We start from the raw sequence: 13,637 nt of genomic DNA on the forward strand, positions 1-13,637 counted from the left end.
GACCGCGCGGCCCCGCGCCGCCGCCGGGGTCCGGTGGTCCGTGTCGGCGGCCGGACCACCGGCGGCGCTGGCGCCCGAGTGACCGGCCGGCCGGCCCGGTGCGCTCCACTTCGCGTCAGCCGCGTCATCTCAGGCCGACGGTCGGCCCGAGCCCGAGCTGGCGGTGCTGGGCGGACGGCGCTCGGCGCAGCCCTGCCGGACGCCACGCCACCGCCCCTGAAGGCGCTCGACGCAGCCCTGCCGGACACCACACCACCGCCCCTGAAGGCGCTCGGCGCAGCCCTGCCGGACGCCACGCCACCGCCCCTGAAGGCGCTATGCGCAGCCCTGCCGGACACCACACCACCGCCCCTGAAGGCGCTAGGCGCGGCTCTGCCGGGCCGGGCTCCACCAGACGCGACGGCTCTGAACGAGGTGTCACGTGACGCAGTGTCAGTAACCGTCTGGACGGAGACAGCGCCCGACAGTGCTGTACCTGCCGGCGATGGGCATGGCAATGCAGCCAATGTCTGCTGGACTGAATCAGCAGACAGCCGGCTGTCTGCTGAGAGCCAGCAGCCGCTGAGGCCGCGTGGGTCGGCAGCGCCGCGGTGCGGGAGCAAAAACAGCCGCCCCCGAGCCGGAGACCTTGACAAGTCGAAGCCGGAGCGTCACGGGAGCCGTGGCGATGATACAATTACCAGATGTAATGATAGGCTGTCCAGGACGCGGCCACTTACCCAGCGGCATTTGTCGAGCTAAAAACTGACGCGGCGGCCCGTGGCTGGTGAGGCGATGCCGTACAGCGGTCGCCGCCATTGTCTCCGCCACTGCAGACGCATGACGTCACGTGGACGGAGAGCGCGGTCGAACAAGGCCCCTGCACCGTTTGACTGAAGCGGAGGTCACGACATGCGGCTGCGCTGGACGGGGAGCGGCCGCCGCTTCACAACGCTGCCGTGCCGACCGTTCGGGCAGGTTTCTTTTCCTTGAATCTCGGAGGACTCACGTTCTCTTCAGGAAACTGGCGACTGTTCTCCTAAAAAAGCCGACTGTTGCCTGTCGCCGATCCGAGCCCGTTATGGCCGGCTGCACGTCCCCACGCGGCAGCGGTCGGAGGGCTGCTTGCAGGTCGGCCGACTAATCAGACACGACGGCCGCCAGTCACGACCCAGGGCGGCCCGACCATAACACCGACTGGTAGCGGGCGGCAGCGAGCGGCAGCGGTCGGAGGGCTGCCTGCAGGTCGGCCGACTAATCAGACACGACGGCCGCCAGCCGCAACCCAGGGCGGCCCGACCATAACACCGACTGGCAGCGGGCGGCAGCGGGCGGCACCAACCGGCAGCGGACGGCAGCGGTCAGTAGCGGACGGTACAGCGGACTGCAGTGGACGTTACAGCGGACAGCAGCGGATGGTAGTGGACGGCGGTGGACGGCAGCGGGCGGCAGTGAACTGCAGCCGGCGGCATTGGACTGCAGTGGACATCACAGCGGACGGCAGCGGATGGCAGATGGCAGCGGACGGCAGCGGATGGCAGCGGGCGGCAGTAGACGACAGCGGGCGGCAGTGAACTGCAGCCGGCAGCATTGGACTGCAGTGGACGTCACAGCGGACGGCAGCGGATGGCAGATGCAGCGGACGGCAGCGGATGGCAGCGGGCGGCAGGGAACTGCAGTCGGCAGGATCGGACTGCAGTGTACGTTACACCGGACCGCAGCGGATGGCAGCGGGCGGCAGTGGACGACAGCGGGCGGCAGCATCGGACTGCAGTTCACAACGCGACAGAGGTCAGCGAGGACGCCCAGCCAGCTCCAGCCACCGTAAGCGGCCGCGGCAGGCTTCTGTGCATCAGCCGCCGCCGCCCGCCGACACTGCACGGCAACACGAACACGGTCACCGCCGGCCGCCGACGCACCGGGCGTCGAGCTCGGTGCGTCGGCCGCCCACCGTCAGGCAGCGCTGCACAGCCCGAGGTTCCTCTAATGACGGGTCCAGTCACGGCCGCTGACGGCCTGATGACGGCTTGACGACGGGCCGCGCGGCCGCCCACCGCCGGTGACGACAGGCGCGACCCGTCGCCCCGCTCCACCCGCCGAGCCGTGGCCGAGCGGTCCGATTCGCCCCGGTCCGGTCCGGTCCGGTCCGCCCCGGTCCGGCCGCTGCCGCCCGAGTAGCGCCGACGGTCGGCGAGCACAGGCGGCGGGGAGCGCGCTCGTGGCCGCCTCCACCCGCCGCGCTGAAGTTTCATTCCGGCCGGATTCGCGGCGGGACGGCGGGACGGCCGTGACGAATCCCGGCCGGGCGGAGGCAGAGCCGGCGCTCGGGCTGCACGCACCGCCCACCGCGCCTCACGTCACCGGCTCACCGCGTCTGACGTCACCCAACCAGGATGGATGATGTCATCGACTTCGGCCTGCGGTGTCTGACGTCACCGTTTAAAGCCCGTCGCCGCCCCGCGGGGAGACTCGGGACTCTCCACCGCCGCCAGCCAGTCAGCAGACTCACGAGACGGTGGTGTGATAAGGCTTCCGTCCCAGCCCCGGCCATGCTCTGCGGGCCACCAGGTGCGGACGGCTCGGGTGGCTGCCGCCCAGCCGCCGCGGCTCGGCGGGGGTCGGCCGGAGCGGGAGGAGCGGCGCGTGCGGGCGGCGGCCGCTGATGGACCGCCGCTTATCTGGCGGACGGCGGCGGCCCGGCCAGATAGCGCTGGCGGTGCTCTGATAGGGCTGATACGGGTACCAGCAGCCGACGGCCAGACGGGACGCCCGGGCAGACGCGGGTCAGCCGCGACGGTCAGGCGGCACCCGGCGCCCACCACACCCCCGAGGTGTCGCGGCAGCCGGGTGAGGGCCGACTCTACCGCGGACGAGACGGCGAGGACGTCACACTGGTCACGGCGTCACGCCGCGCGCCGGAGTCACGCCATACCGGCACGCGGCTCACTCCTGCACACTCAAACTGCGGCCGCTGCTGTGCTGTGTGACGGAGGCGGCGGCGTCTGGGGTCAGCCCGCACGCCACACACTGGCGGCTGAGTAGCGCCGCATGAAGCGGACGTGGCAGCTCTTCCTTACAACGTAGCTGGTAGAACGAGACCGCACCGTGCGCGCTACCACGGCTCACTCGTCAAAATGAGATAATATATTCGTTAACTCATCGTCACAGACCTGCTGTAGTCTGTGTGGCGGAGACTATCCGCCCCCCCCCTCCCCTTCCTCTCTCCCCAGACCTCTGTCGCGAGGACATCGCGGTGTCACGCGCACGCGGCGTGGCGCCGCTGTTGCGTCCAGTGTGAGGAAATGTAGAAAGCGCCGAGTACAATCAGCGGCCACACATAGTCAAACCGGAGTACCGTAAAGCGTCGGCTGCCGCGGCCGGGCGGCAGCCGGGCCGGACGGCCGTGACAGATTGTGCCGGCGCGGCTGCGTAAGCGGCGCGTCGGGCCGGAACGGGTCCCCCGGCGCGCCGCCGTCGGCCGCCGTCGGCCGCCGGCCACCGTCGCTCGGCCACGCACGCTCGGGCGGCGTGGGAGCGCGCCGGATCGTGACGCGCCACTGGAGACGAGGCTGTGCCCTGGAGACCAACCGTCGCTGGAGACCGGGCCGCGTGCGTCTCCCAGGAGGCGCCCGGTGAGAGCGTGAGCTGACGGGCAGTGTGCTTCACCGACAGCTCTCGTGAGAGGCCGGTCCGGTGACCCTTGACACCGTCACTCAGCCCCGCAGCGGTGGAAGTCGCATCCATCGGAAGCACACAGGAGCCAACCTGCCCAAGCAGTCTGCGCCCATACATTCCACTCGCTCAGAACACAATGTGACGGGGCTGGGCCAGCGGCAGCTAACGGAGCATCTACCCAGTAGCACAAGGACCTTGCACATCGTCTAGGTGTACGTGCAGCTAGCCAAGCACAAAGCCACACCGCTGGTAAGACCTCAGATGTTGCCGATAGGCTCGGCCGTCCTCGCGGCCGTCTCGCTTCGGCGAGGTGCGGATTATTCCAAAGCCAATCACCGGATGAATTCTAGCCGCTGTGTGGTCCCACTGTGTGGTCCCTGTAAATTGCGTAACACGTCCAAACGGGTTGACATGCTCCGCGGGCCCGACGTGGCCGAAAGCGTCATCGTTGGGTAGCACGTTTGGCAGCGCCGAAGACTTTGCGGGGGTTTGGCGTTGTCAGCGCTCTGTCAGCACGCGTCAGGTCAGTGCCAGAGCGGCGACGGCGGACCACACAGGTCGACCGGCGGTGGCCGCACACGCAGCGCGTACACTGGCCACCGCGCGGCTGCGCAGGGCCGGCCCCGGCGGCGCACCGGGTCTGGGACGGATACACGTTCGATTGTACTCACAAATCACTTGCGCCTACCTCGTTAAGCGAGGAACGTTGCGAAAGCGGTGGCAGCTTAAAACGATCTGCCTAGCCCGAAAGTCGTGTGGTTCAGGGCGCAGACGGCGCCTGATTAACACACCGCGAAATCTGTAATGGGCGAAATTTTGGAGAGTGGCTAATCGGTGGCGTTTATAGAATGGCCTGAGCCGATGGTAGGGTTTTCAACCCGCCATATCATTTCTGCCGCTGTAAGATCCAACACGATTGTCGTGCCATCAGAATAATGAGGCCTTCGTCGTAAACGAACATTGAAACTAGCACTTCCACAACAGTGGCACTTTGCAGGATCAATATCTGACCTGATGTCAGTACCAGTCAAGCGAATTACAATACAATTATTATATAATTACAATAATAATAGAATAATTACAACACAGTACCAGTACAATTAACAGGTGCCAACCTTGCACCGCTGCGTTTAGATTGGTGCTCACGAGGCATCAACTTTCAAATCACCTGTACTAGTCGTCAAACGGTTTCTGTAGTCGGTCTGCTGCTGGGATATGGCAGCCCCGGCTCCGTAACAATCACGGGCATCGCGCCAACAAGGCGCTGCCTTCCCTCGCCACGATAGCCCGCGACTAGATCCATACGCCTCAGTATATTGAAAATGGTAAGTACCAGACAAAAGGAAATAATTTGCTCGACAGTTTAGGTGCCGATAGAAGATACCCAACTGCGTGATTTACATACCAAACCAGATGTAGCCTCTCCCTGAGTCGCTGGCCGTAAACCCCTGCAGACTGATAAACAGATGGGCAGGTAAATGCAGTGCCATAAACACGCAGCATGCTTGCATTGCATGTCAGCGTGGAATTTAATTCCAGACCAAAGAAGTTTGGACGTTTTTCCGTCAGCCAAGCGTGTTGTCTTTTCGCGAACAAACGGGACTCTCCATGTATGACATCATCGCGTCCTTCCTTCGTTCGCACTTTCCAGCTAGAAGAAAATGACCTGTGCCTTGATGAGCACATTTGTAGAGTGCTACGGAGGTTCCAGCGTTCTTCGCCGGTCATCAACTATACGAACCACCTGTCTCAGGAAGACACCTAAAAAGATGTAAAATTTCCCTGAATCACGATCAGCACTCATTTGGCAAAGTTAGGGTATTGTGTTTCGTCTACAAGCTATCAAGGTTGTGGTATGCTGCGCACGCTATTTGGGAACGTTTCGCAAACCTGCCGAGGGGAAGAATGGGCCGCTTTGCAGTCACATGCCTCTACCACAATTTGCGCGCGCTTTGAAAAAAAAAACAGTCGCACTTTCCGCATTCCATTTTCGAGTGGCAAGCGATACGCACATGGCGTTCCCCGCAGGCCTTTGCCGAGACTGCGTCACGCCGCCCGTGACGTTTCGGAACCCGGCATCAAAAACGGCAGATTTTCTTCCCAGGTGCTGTCAGTGAGAAGTAAAAGGCAAGCATGACAATGCGGCCACGAACGCACCACGTCTGTGTGAGCCTACAGAAACACCTTCGACGCATCACAGAACTGCTGGACAAGTTCCACAGGACTGCTTGACAGTCTCCAAGATTCCTAACGCACTGAATCCCGGGGCTGCAGTGAGCACGTGATTCGCTCGTCGCCTAATATCCGCCTGACCATTCGACCTTTATCGACCTTTCTGACTTACAAACGTCGCGTTGTAAGAGAGCAGCGATCGGCTGGAATCCAAGGCTGGTGAGCAGCGGTCGGCTGGAAGTCCGAGGCTAGTGAGCAGCGGTCGGCTGGAAGCCGAGGCTAGTGAGCAGCGGTCGGCTGGAAGCCGAGGCTAGAGAGCAGCGGTCGGCTGGAAGCCGAGGCTAGAGAGCAGCGGTCGGCTGGAAGCCGAGGCTAGAGAGCAGCGGTCGGCTGGAAACCTAGGCTAGTGAGCAGCGGTCGGCTGGAATTCGAGGCTAGAGAGCAGCGGTCGGCTGGAAGCCGAGGCTAGAGAGCAGCGGTCGGCTGGAAACCGAGGCTAGTGAACAGCGGTCGGCTGGAAGCCGAGGCTAGAGAGCAGCGGTCGGCTAGAAGCCGAGGCTAGAGAGCAGCGGTCGGCTGGAAGCCGAGCTCGCCCGCAGGCAAACATCGCACTGGGCGGCGATACCGTTTCCCGGGGCCGCAGCGCGCGCCCTCCGTCATTTGCAACGCTGCACTCCTGCAAGGCGGGCGACAAACGATCGGCCGGCCGGCCACAGCTGGCGCTGCCGGCATTGTGTGCCGGCCACAATGACGTGCGTCATCTGTTTTTGGGAGCCGCCTGCCAAGCGCAGCAAGCACTGCTGGCTGGTCCGCCGCGGTCCGGCCTGCCGTCCCGCCTCCGGTGTGGGCGGCGTGACAGCGCCGGGCTCCCGAGCGGGGCGGGCGGACTGGCGGCCGCCCCCGCCGCAGGGTCGCAGCCAGGCTGTGCACACACCGCCGGGGAGGCGACACCGGCGCCCGGCGGGCAGAGCGGCCAGCCCCCTCCGCAGGGCTCGCGGGGCTCGAAGACAGGAAGGCTGCGGCCACTTGACAAGGCGCAGGAGTCACAGTCTCGGGAAAGATGGCCTCAGCGATATCGTCGGCGTCACTGACACGCGATCCCAGACAATGAGCGGCGTGCGTCGCCCGCTCGGTGGTCAAGGGTGGTCTGCGCCGGCCACTGTCACCAAATGTCGAGACCCATCATCTCATATTCACGATAGATCAACTGGCCTGATGCAGAGACAGTGAACGACTGTACAGATTCGCACTGGCAAAGTAGGCCTGGAAATAGCATCACAGGCAGCAGTTAGGGGGGGGGGGGGGGAGGGCAGTTGAAGAAGCACAGGTGCGTTGCTGCGTCACTTGACAAGGATTCCACCGCTGCGGGCCAGGCCGTGGCTGTACTGTTGTCGTGGCTGCAGCTGCCCTCATGGCAAACGGCCAGCAGGGAAGTGAATAATGAAGCGATTAGTGACAAAGACTTCCAGACCATGCGCGTGGCAGCCGTCTACATGCAGGGTCCTTTCTTGTCTACCGGGGGTGTGTCTGAGGATCCGTGTGAGTAGCTGAGCAACAAAGAAGCTAGCGTGACACGGTTACTGAACTGCCATTTGCTTCTGACCGTATTTTTACGCCCGGTGAGACCGATAAAAAGAAGCGATTATGAAACTCGGCATCGTTATCTGGTGTTCTGCGAACCCATAGATTAAAATGCTAATCTTGATATCCAAGTTTCGCCAAATATGAGCGTCACGTTTTCGTTCTAAAAACTTGAAATTAAGGAAATCCAAGAAGCGTGCCACAAATAAGAAATCGGTACCTGTGGGGAGACATTGCGCGTCCTGACGGTCTGCGGCCACGACAGCTGAAGAGCCCTGATCGCACTTACGTCACACAGATACGCAAAAGCAGTCATTTTTCAGCTATCAAAGGATCGTGTACAGCGTACGCTTGTCCATTACATTTACCATCACATATACACCCCAAGCAGTGATCGATGGCCATTACCCATGAACTTTCTTGTCCGCGGTGCTTCTAAGCAGGCGTCACTTCATACTGATTTCGCGGAGGCGTACCGATCATAACTGAACATCAAACCCAACCACGGCACATGTGAGCTTGTAACATGCATGCACGCCTGGTGTCCGTGGAATCAGGACCGTTAGCGACCGTTGCCATCACGGGGAACAGGTGTCGGTGCTTTCATCGGTTCTGAGCTCGGCCCCCGCTGAATCAGGACGGCATCCGTTGGACGGAGCGGGGCGGCCCTGAGTGACAGCGCCGGAACAGCTGTCAGCAGCTGGGCGTTTTACGCGCGCGACCTGTCTGCTTTCGTGACAGCCATGGACGGGACCGGTCAGACGAGACGAGACCGACGGCGGCGCGGAATAAGGCCCCACGCGGCGGGAGGGACCCGGGCGGGTTTGTACTAACCCGACCCGACCCGAGCCGAGCCGAGCCGAGCCGGGCTCGAGCTGAGCCGAGCCGAGCCGAGCCGAGCCGAGCCGAGCGGCCTCCAGTTCGTCATCATCTCCAGCTCCGGCTCCGGGGGGCGGGGGAGGGCGAGGGGGGGGGAAGCGCGTCAGGCGCGTGCTGAGTCAGTCGTGCTGGACCACATTGGTACCGGCCGCTCCGGTGCAGCGACGGTCACGCCAAGCGGAGGGGGGGGGGGGGGGCACGTCCGGTCCGCAGCTGTCGGGTCTGACCGGTCGGCGCGGTCCGTTCGGGTCATAGGTCAGGCATCGGGTCTCGCCCCCGGCCAGGTCAGTTGGATCGGCTTCAGACACGCGCCGAATCAATCTGAGCCCGCTCCGGTTGTCGGTGCTGCTCGGCTGCCGCCGGTCAGCCCGCTGGGTCAGCTGGTGCAGTCGGAGGTGAGAGAGATCATACGGCTTGGCTCCAGACACGTGTTCAGACGGCAGCGCCAGCTGCTGACCCGTGCCAGGTCAGGAGGCACGGCTGCCATCGCCTGCGGCGGGTCGGCCGGGACGGGCCGGGGCGGGCCGGGACGGGCCGAGCCGGGTCGGTCGGTGGCGGCGCCGGGGTCGGCCGGGTCGGCGCCGCCCGTGCCGTGTCAGGTCCGGTCCGGAGCGGCGCCGCTCCACCGAGGCGGCGTGCACCGGCCGCAGGAATGCGTCGCGTCAGTCGCCGCCGGCGGGCGGGCCGGGCCCCGTGGCCGGCCGGGCGCGGGCGCCGCAGGCCCACAACCCAGCCGTGCCTCAAGTGCTCGCCGATACACGCGGGCGCCTGACGCACATTAAGGTGCAGAGTGCGAGTTAATTTCGCGATAGTAGCTATGGATTTAATTCTTCGGGGGGGGGGGGGGGGAGGCGTCTGGAGACAGAGCTGGCTGTACGCTGATGTGGGGCACTATTGGTGGTCCGTTGGTGGGTTGGATGTCCGTTGGTGGGGTCCACCGGTGTCCCATTGGCTCCGCGCCGACACCGGCTGAGCGACACCGCTGAGCTGGTCCTCACGACGCCGGGGCTGCCACTGCGGGGCTGGCCGCCGTGGGTGGCGTCGCCCCTACCCGAAGACAGTCACACCTCGACCTGTGGCGCGCCCGCCGCCGGCCGACCGCCGGGCGGGGCGTGACCCCGGCGCCGCCGGAAGCGCACGCCCACCGGTCCGATCACCCCGCACACAGCAACGACGCCGACATTTTTCCGTCGCCCGCTCGGCACAAAAGCTGGAGCGGCCGGATTTTTGGGCGGCCTAAACGCTGCCAGATCAGCGGGCCGATACGCCCAAGGCCAGGCGTGTTACCGGCGCCGGCGTGTCACTGCCAACTGACGGAGTCGGCCTGATGCAATAATTGGACGCGTCATCAACGCCGGCGCGAGCGGGCGATGCCGCCGGCCGCCTGCAAAAACCGGCGCTGACACGGCCAGCCGCGGCACGGGGGAGGGGGAGGGGTAGGTGCCACTCGGCAGCAGGTACCGCCTGGAGGGGGCCGCGGCGGCTCCGTCGGCGCCTCCAGTCGTGGCTGTGGCGCTGTCCGGTTATGTCCTGTTATATCCGGATCTGGCCGGTGCTGTGTTGTGCAGCGTGGTGGTCATGGTGGTCATCAATCACGTGATCAGGAGAATCCGGAAATCACTCTCCATCCCCGCGAAATTAGACTGAACGCCTACAAACGCTGCTTGGGTACAAATGCATTACGAACGTTTATGCATTCCTGTCGCTTCGCCGTTGTGGCGCAGACTCCGTCGAGATGTCGTGTCGCATGACTTGTACTGCATGACATGCGATCCAATTATGGCACGTATTTGTATACGACTAGTCCTTACTCACATACACCTGTTGGTGTATTTGTAAAGACCGGCCTGCAAGCTTATGCATATGACTAGTTTTTAGTTTAGGTACGTTTACCAGTGCCTTTTTCTGCTCTCCGAATATTTATAATGAGCTGAAACTATGCCCAGTGCGTTACAGCGCATATTTTTTGGGAGCCATGGTGCAGTTCTCTTCAACCTAAAACGTCTCAGAATGCGTAAAAATGCTGAGAGATGTTCATTGTTTCCAAGAATCTGATGTGAACATATGTAACAGCTTTCCAATCACTACAACCATATTTGCAGCACAAATAACATTCCAGTGCATGGTGTGCCTTTTCCTCCATTAAATGTTCTTAGTGTCCTAATTATGCATGGCTCAGTCTACTTCGCAATCCAGACAACAGAAGCGCAGTCGTGAACGGTCCCCAAGATGCCAATTAGCGCTGACAGCGCGGCGCCAGCTGTTTGTGAGCTGGTCCCCCCCCCCCCCCCTCTGTCCCTTGTGAAGTGGCGGTCGGACCTACTCCAGTCCTTCCCACGTGGAGGGAGGCTAGCCGGAGTCGGCCCCGCGCCCTGCTGGCCGGCGCGCCCCTCTGCGACGCATCGCACCGCTCGCGAATGGCCTCCGGACGGTGGCCGCTGTTGTGACGGCCGGGCCCTGCCCGCCGGCCCCACCGCGGCCCCACAGCGCTCCGTGCACAATGCGCGCCGAGCATTGTTGTCGCTCGGCCGCGCGCCGGCCGGCCCTGGCCCGGGCGGTGGCGCACGCGACACGCGGCGACACGGCGCCGCGACAGACAGCGACACGGTCCGGCCACCGACGCCGCGTCACGTCCGTGCCATGGCGCCACGTGCCGCGATGGCGCCGGTGGCGCCACGCGCCGCCTCTCACCTCTGACCCGAGCCGCCGCTGGGGTCAGGGGTCAGGGCCGGACGGCGGCGGCCGATTTCACGAGCAGGGCCTGCCGTTTTCACGGCGCATCTGACACCGCCTTGTGATCGATCACAGGATCGGCGCAGTCACCGCGCAGCCCTCGCTGTTCTACACGGCGCTACATGCAAAACACGCAATCATCCCCGTCCCGGGCGTGTAATGGACCATGTCCCACGAGGCACGCAGCCTAATTACCGCGCTCGCTGCTTAAATAGGATAAGAGCGGGCCGAACGCGGGAAAGGCAAATTGCTCCCGTCGCAGAATGGCCCCTAATGAGCACGTGCAGAGTGCCGATACTGCACACGGGCGTCTACGCCCCTTTCGCGCCGGCGGGTGGCGTGTCTGTCGCGTTCGAGGAACGCCTTGTGCCGCCATGTGTCTGTACCATCCCGGACGGGAACCCGAACGCCGCCACAGCATGGTAACACCGGAGACTCGAACGCACCGCCGGTGGGACGCAGAGGATTAGCACCGCGTGACGCATATCGATTGGTTCGCGCGGCGCCGCGAGGGAAGGGGAGTGGGGCCAGCGACCCCTCCGGCCGGGACAGGGGGAGGGGATGCCGAGGGCCGGTTCCGGCGTGTCATGGCGCGCTGCGGCGGGACCCCTCCCGACTCGTCCCGGCCGCTGTGGCGCCGCAGGACCGCCGTCCCTCAGCCCTCGGCGCCGGTCGGCCGCCGAGGCGGCCCCCCGGTGGCTGGGGGCCGGCTAGCGGCGGACGAGTCATGCTCCGCGCCGAGGCGTCGGCTGCAGGCGTCGACCTGTCTTGCGGCGCGGCCGCAGACAGCGGGGACGGCACCCGTCGGCGGTGGCGGCTGCAACCGTCCGTCGGCAGATGCAGCCGCGTCGGAGCGCGGCGGCGGCGCGGACAGGCGCCATCTGACCGCCACTCCCGGACGCTGACGGATGGACCGCACAGCTCGCCGACTGGTGCCGACCGGCCCCTGACCTGACGACCGGAGCGTCATCGACGGACTGCCGCCCACAGCCTCGCCAGCATCGCCATCGCGATGGTTTCGCCGCTCAACCGGCGTGTCGGCACCGCTTGTCTGACAAACACGCTCCGGCCCCGATGGTCTGGCCACCAGCGCCTCCGCGCCGCCGCCCGGCCGGCGGGTAGGTGACAGCGGGTACACGGGGAGACGGTCGTGCACCCGCACCCCGCCGATGGTAATGACTGGCCGGTACACGCAGCTGCGACTCACCTCTGGTGGCTACCAGCCGGCGGTGGAACACGGCACCAATTACCAGCCGGCGGTCAGCACTTATCACGGGAGCAGGTGCACGCGGCGGCGATCGAGCACAGGTCGTCACGTGGCGGCGGCGGTGGCGCGACTGACGCCCCACCTGAGCGACGGCCCGGCCCGGCCCGGCCCGGCCGGTCTGGACGGCAGCGGCGGAGCCAGGGCGCCAGGCGGGGGAGGGGGCAACCAGGAGGTGGTGTCGCCAGCAAGATAAGGCGGAGGCGGAGGACCCGCCAGGGAGGGGACTGACTCGGTTATCTGAGAAAAGATACGCCCGGTATGGCAGGGGCGGAGGCAGGGGACCTCTCGGGGAGGAGACTGACTCGGTATCTGAGAGAAGATACGGCCTGAATGGCAAGGGCGGAGGCAAGGGACCTCTCAGAGAGGGGACTGCCTCGGTATCTGAGGGACGATGCGGCCGGTATGGCAGGGGCGGAGGCAGGGGACCAGCAGGAAAGGGACTGACTCGGCATGTGAGAGACAGCCCAACCGCGCCGCCAGTTTTCTTCCGCAGGGGCGGGGGCAATGCTGGCAGTTCAATCCTCTTCACATAGCCGATCCGCCGGTGACCAGCGCCTGGCGCATCAGTTCCGCCCAAGGCCAACACTGTTCACATAGCCAGACAGTAAACTGCTGTTGCCACGGAGTACCACTCATCTCCCACAGACTTCCTTTATAGCATTGTCAGGTGCTGGAAAGACGGGATTTCGCGTGTTCCGGACCAACTTATTAATGCCAAATGGCCGGCAATCGAGCCAGCTGTCTTAGTTCACAAAATGCTAATGACGAGAACGCCTGGATGCTATGCATTCCGAGGTTTATTTGGTCGCAAAAAGCTGCGGTATCGATAATGAAATCAGGCCATTTGTTATCTCTGGCTCGGGAAGAATGGTTCACTGAAAGACAAGTTTTTCAGTCACGACAGCTGATAGCGGTGGAGCGTAAGCAGAACGACGGCAGCAACAAACGCTCTGCCAATGGACCAGGCAACTAATGAGCGAACTCCACCCTCTTAGCCCTCCGCTCCGTGTTGAAAATTACTATTCAAACACAACGTGAATCGTCGGTGCTCAACATTAGCCAGAATAGGATATAACAAATAGGAACTTCATAAGCTGGGTGAAGTAAGTGGTAGGGAGGTGGCCTATGCTATTGCCTTGCAAATGTTACTACATTCTCCCCAATGTCGGATTTAAGAAATGGACATGATTATTTCCAAGTTTTGATGGTAACTGGTGTAAGTTTTGATGTTGACTGCTAGCCCAGACTATTCAGCGGGAGCAAGCTTTGTTTTCCATCGGCTCTGGCCCAGACTAGCAGGCCAAGCTCCAGCTTTGCTCTGAGGTGAGCCCCCCTCCCCCCTCCCCCCGGG

General features: G+C 63.6%; 1 protein-coding gene across 1 annotated transcript in view; it reads right to left on the bottom strand.

Moving 5' to 3' along the window:
• The window catches only part of LOC119105437 (uncharacterized), a 62,973-nt gene extending 50,637 nt beyond the window's left edge, over positions 1-12,336 (bottom strand). Inside the window, exon 1 of the mRNA XM_037228902.1 lies at positions 12,227-12,336. The gene's annotated coding sequence lies outside the window, so the exon portion shown is untranslated. The remainder of the gene's footprint in view (positions 1-12,226) is intronic.
• Positions 12,337-13,637: the final 1,301 nt, after the last annotated feature.

This window comes from Pollicipes pollicipes, unplaced genomic scaffold (assembly GCF_011947565.3).
Source record: "Pollicipes pollicipes isolate AB1234 unplaced genomic scaffold, Ppol_2.1 Scaffold_6138;HRSCAF=7277_pilon_pilon_pilon, whole genome shotgun sequence".
NCBI classification, from domain to species: Eukaryota; Metazoa; Arthropoda; class Thecostraca; order Pollicipedomorpha; family Pollicipedidae; genus Pollicipes; species Pollicipes pollicipes.